This window comes from Gouania willdenowi, chromosome 5 (genome assembly GCF_900634775.1).
Source record: "Gouania willdenowi chromosome 5, fGouWil2.1, whole genome shotgun sequence".
Classification (NCBI taxonomy): domain Eukaryota; kingdom Metazoa; phylum Chordata; class Actinopteri; order Blenniiformes; family Gobiesocidae; genus Gouania; species Gouania willdenowi.
The window spans coordinates 20994663-21000662 of record NC_041048.1 but is presented as its reverse complement, the minus strand read 5'-3'; the positions used below and the strand labels follow the sequence as shown (position 1 = coordinate 21000662).

Sequence of the window (6000 nt, the reverse complement as noted above, 5' to 3'; positions counted from 1 at the left end):
ATTTACAGAAGTTCAGATTTTTACTCACAAAGTGAAAGGTTTGCCTTTTTCCAAATGGCCTTTTTTTTTTTCGATTTGAACAGAAGTGTTTTTATATGAGGTGTATGAGGCGTTGTTCCCACATATTTCATACACTGACAGCTCACAAATGGAGGAGTAGCCTCATCAAACACTGGTTATTGTTCAATAAACACGAGGTATTATAGAGTCTCAGAGTAAGTTAAATAAAGAAGTCAGCATGCACCTATGTGAACAAAAACAAATATTGCATTAATTAAAAGGTTTCTCTCACACATTTTAATGGTTGTATTTCCACCAGATGACAGTTAAACTTTGTGTGGCACATTCCTGCTCACTAAAACAAAGAAAATAAAGAACCTTGCTAAAAACTCTAGTCTAGTGTGCAGACCATTAGGCCTAAACTGTCTTGAAAACATGTAAATCCTTTCAGTATCTGTAAACTCTCGTTTTTCTCCATTTTGTAAAGGAATAAGGCAATTATGCCTAATTTTTACTGTTTATTTTAAGCCATCTAACAGGTTCTCAAATAAATTATTTATTCCCAAACAAATTGTTCTACTTAAAAGAAAAACACCACAGTATACTTTACTTTTTTAAAAATGTTTTTGTTGAAATATATCTAGTTTTTTGAAGATAATAATAATAATTCATCAAAGTGTAGAATTATTATCAATAATAATAATAATAACAATAATTTATGTCAAAAAGTTTCAACTTTCTAGTAAATTAACATTTTCATAAACAGAAATGCAGGTTTTTGGTAAACAATGCTGAGTATTATTAAACTTTAAATTGAGTTATAAATGACAATTAATCTGATGTACTGAGATCAATCAGGTGTTTAAGCAGTTTGTTGCTTCCCTGATCCTCATCTCATTTTCGGATGCTGCTTATCCTTTATAAGGTCCCAGGGGATACTGGAGCCTATCCCAGCAGACACTGGTTCCAAAGTGGTGCAACCCCCCCCTGGATAGGATGCCAGTTTATATCACAGGGACAGACAGAAACAACTCGGGGCGACCAGTGGTACTCAAACCCACAATTTCTGTACTGGGAAGCAGCAGTGCTTAGCTGTGCCATGATTCGAGTTTGAGACAAACAATGTTGGTTAAGGCTAGTTTGAAACAATCAGTTCTTTTTCAACTACTTTCAAAAAATGTAGACCATAGCTATAAAGTTCACCATTACAAAGTGATTAAAACCTTTAATATCAAGGCATGAGATCCTATGAAATTCTTTGCTTATCTTAAATGTATTTGGAAAGTTTGCCTGAAAGTTGGATGGAAGGTGTGTCAGACCTTGAAGATTTGTGCATAACTGTGTGCAGCGTTCGTGGGTGTCGGAATTATTAATATAGGCAAAATAGTAAATAGTAATCTTCAGCCGTTGCTGTTCAAATTATGATTATTAATATTTAAACAAGGCGATGAGAGAAAAGCAAGGAAAGAGAGTGACAGCCAAAAGAGGATACCTGTAGTCCTATAAGTCACAGAGGACAAATGTAACATCTGGCTATTGTTCTCTGAGGAACTCTTGACGTTAAAACTAATAAATAAATAAATAAATAAATAAATGAACAGTATTTCCAGGAAAAGCCTTGGATGCTTCCATCTGGAGAAATATGACAAGCTCCGAGTGTTAAGCCTTTACTCTGTTGAGGAGATGTGATTCTGACACGTGTGCTGCAGAGCAGAAGACTGATGTCCTGGGGATTAGCACAAAACCACAGGCCTTGCGTTGTTACAGTCTGCTTGTTTAATGCTATCACGGTTTCTCTACACGTCAATTATACAGTACAGCAAATTATTACCATATGTTACTGGTTACAACATCAGTGTTCTTCAACACATACACGGTGTATGTGCTGATTTTGCATGCGTTATGACAGTTATTTTGTGTAATTATGTTGTCGTTTTGTATGTCTAAAGTTTTGTGTAATTTTCTGCCTTTTTGTTTATCGTCCTGTTTTAGTGTGTGTTTGTTTTGGGGTCCCACCAAATGTGATTATGTCCCTTTTGAGTGTTTTTCTTCTTTTTGTGGCACATTTGTATTTTAATCTCTGACAAACAATCTTGAAAACCAACTACATAAAAAAATAATTTAATGCAGGTCAGGAAATGGAGCATATTTTATTCATATTTAGGGAGATTAAACTATCATTTGTAGTTTTTGCCTTGATGCCTTATTGATAGAAATTGTTTTCAAAATGGAAAGCACACCTCAACCGCAAACACAAATTCAATGCTGTAATTCTGGATTACTATGGATTTATCATGACTTGTAGATCCATTTGGTGACTGGTTGGTTCCTTAAAGATATATATATATATATTTATTTATTTTTGTTATTGATTTGACAGGATGTGCTTGAGGGGCAGAGTAAGGAGGACAGACAGTTAAATGCCAGATATAATTGGGGGACTCTGTAAGGTGCGTGCCTTCACAGACATTGTCATTCCTGTCTTCTCCATCTGTTAAATCTTTCATAGACTTTAGATGAGATCGTCTCTCCTTCACCTGTGCCCCTCCTTTACACACACACACACTTTACACTGGCTATTGACTCTTTCCCCATTAATTATCTTTTACCTCCACTGAATTATTTAACCCAATTCAGGGCTGATGTAGTTTCATTGACAAGCACTTGTTTGGGAAGCAAAGCAATCTGGACAATGAGAAAACTTTACACTGGGAAGTAGAAAGCGAGCGAGAGAAAGAGTCTAAACAATGCATTTGTTCTTGTGTCACTCAGAGGACCCGATCCTAACAACGCAAAAAAGCAGTGCAAGACACCAGCCTGATGAAGGTGTCAGTTTGAAAGTCCATGTGTACGTGTCAACTGTCAAACTATGAAACATGCCTTGTGTCCATCTAGGTGGTGACTGAAAGTGTTTTAAACATCAAATCAAGACGTGTCACAACCTGCCCCCCTGCATGGTCAGAATCACGTCTCCAAACACCTTCCATATGTGTGGTTTCACCTCATCTTTGCAGCTATTTTTACTCTGAATCAGGATCAGTTGAGATTGAAAACAGTAAGTGTGTTACATACATTCATTCATTCATTCATTAAAGTCCGTGTAAAGCAGAAATACATTTGTGTTATGAGTTTGTCACACCACAGAAACATGTGTGATTGACCACTGAGCCAAATTTGAAAGATGAAAAAAATCTCTAAGTATATCAAATTAGGTCTTAAAATAATGGAAAAACGAGCACTTCTCTCTGCTCTGAGACAGTGGGGGCGTGTCAGTTAAAGGCGCTGAAACCACGCCCACGCGTGGTAAGGGCGCCACTTCCTTATTCTGTCTATGGGAGAGAGCAGTATGAAAGCAGCTGCAGTGCTTCCAAAAGTGCTCGGATCGGGCCAAACGGAAAAGTCTGCTCCGAATATGTGCATCCCTCCCGGATAGAGTCAAAACTGCGCCCCCTAAAGGCGAAAAACAAAATTGCGGTTTATAAACATGCTCACGTGGCATCAGCGGACGCGTTGTATTTCCCTGAGTCCGATTATGTGATTTGTTTTTGGCTAGGGGACGAATTGCGCCCGCTGGAGGCGGTGGAAGTTTGGTGTGCTTCAGCAGCGGGGTTGGGTTTATGCTAATGAGGGCTTTGTTACGTAACGCGTCCCTGATTTCTGACCCGCCCATTAAATCCTGAGCACAGAAATTGGAAATACAGTTTTTGAAGCCTAGCTGCACAATTACATTATTAAATGGTTGAATGACTTTGTACATGTGTTAAGGAATACATTTAGGACCTATTTAATGTGTTTAGAAGAAAATGTCATTATTTGCTTTACACGGTCTTTAATTCCTTCATGCTTTCATTCATTCATTCATTCATTCATTCATTCATTCATTCATTCATTCACCTTCTCATCTGACCTGCTTATTCCTCTTCATGGTCACAGGTGTCTGCTTTGCTACAGTTCAAATAGGACTCCTATATATCATCATTGACAAAGAGCCGTTTTTCTGACTTTTATTATTCTGCCTAAAAAATACACTCACAATTTGGGATTATATTTCTTTAGGAAAGTCCTTGAAAAACAACACAAACATTACAGGGGACACACTGGTGTCAAGGCCACGGTGGACGGCTCTTTTTTGTTTGTCTCTCTCTTAGAATGTGTGGCATTGTGTAAATCTGGTTGCTGTAGTAGTGGAGGCTTTCACATAGGGATAGTCCCTGATTTGGCTCAATGGGTGCAGAACAGCTGGTGATTTTAACACCTTGTTTGGGTTTGGATTGCATTCACAATAAACTTTAGACATCGCTTCAAATTGACTGGAAGAAACCTTGAGAACCAGAGCTGCTTGTTACATTTTTATGGTACCTGATCTAAAATCCTTATGATTGAGTCTATAAAAATGTTCTATCAATTCAGTACTCAGTAAATGTATCTTATAACAGAGTACATCATTATATTCCGTCCCTATATGCATTTAAAAAGACTTTCCTTTCAGAGTATCTCAATTCTATCTCCAGCTTGTTTCACAGCAAGAGGTGTTTGCATGTGTGTGTATCGGTCTACAGCCGTCATCAGAGTGACATGCTCGCTGCTGATCAATGTCTTGTCAGGGGGAGCTGAAAACAAGATGCATCCCGGGGAGAGATCACTGCCGAGACAGGCAGGACACAGAAGAGGAGCCTGATAGACAGGGAGAGGGAGGGAGATGGATGGACGGATCGTCCACAGGGAATGGACTAAGGTTTACCCTTGAGGAAAGGGTTGAGGGAAGAAACAATGTTTTAGGGATCGAGTTGTGTTGCCGGATGATGGTCTCACTCGTCGCTAATTAAATGTGCAGCTAAGGATCAAGTGTACATCAAAGATTAAGCCCTCACTGCAATGAATTCTTCACTGTGTCCCATAACTCATCAAAATATTGGTGTTGAGGTAGATGACCTTTTCAATTGATATATAATTCACCACCAATATGTACTTTGCCCTTTTCAGTGTTGAGCACAGAGTGGGACTTTGAATATTTATAGCTGGTGCAATCCGGTCAAACCTAGCCTGGTCAGTTGGTCTGTCTGTAGTTGGTAACATTTCAGCTGGTCTTTTATTGACACCTGGTTAGATCTCCTGGAGGCAAGAACTGGTGAACACACTGAAGTCCTTATAAAGCTCATCAAAATGCCCTGACATGTGGTTCGGCCTTAACAATGTGAGGTGTAAAGGTTGGAGAAGAGATTAATTAAAGGTGGACATTTGATCTTTGGGGTGTTGGCACATTCCTGCTGCACACACTATTAGAATAGCAGCAGTGTGTATGTGAGGTGTGAGCATTTGATATGTTCTTGGTTATAACTGCATTAAATATACTTAGAGTTTATATAATAAAAAAAAAAAAAAACATAAAAGTAAAGAAAACATATGATGTTAATATAAATATTGTATTACAATGAAGTAATATTGTTTCCAATGACAGGGAAAACAAGCTAGCCTCCAGTAGCTGCTTTGATGCTGCTGCCATGAGAGGGAAAGGCTGCTAATTACAGGAAATTTGACAAGTTGTGAATGTGAACTTCATGTTACATCTAATGAGGTCCATTAAAAAGTGTTGCAGTTTAGCACAATGGACCTCTTCTCCCCATCTTTAAAGAATAATCGTAAGAATGCTGTAAAGCAATCTTCAGTAATCTCACTCTTAAAGCTGCAGTTTGTAAGTTTTTTTTTGGCATAATTTGGTCAAAAATTCATAATCATCCTTGAGCATACTGTCATCCAAATTGTTCTGAGTGGACAGTGTATCTCAGAATCAGAATCAGAATCAGAAATGTTTTAATGGCCATGTACAGTTTTAAGGACAGTACAAGGAATTTGTCTTGGTAGTTGGTGCACAAAACAAAACAAACAACAAAACAAAAATAAAAAAACAAAGAACAACTTAGCAACAATAATAATAATAATGATAAATATAAAGGATGAGGGATAAATAAAGGATAGATAGAGAATAAAGGATAAATAGGA

The 6000-nt window shown here is 37.8% G+C and overlaps 1 protein-coding gene across 1 annotated transcript in view; it reads left to right on the top strand.

Annotated features, from left to right (window-relative positions):
* c1ql4b (complement component 1, q subcomponent-like 4b) overlaps nucleotides 1–6000 on the top strand; it is a 28566-nt gene that overhangs the window by 2532 nt on the left and 20034 nt on the right. The window lies entirely within an intron of this gene.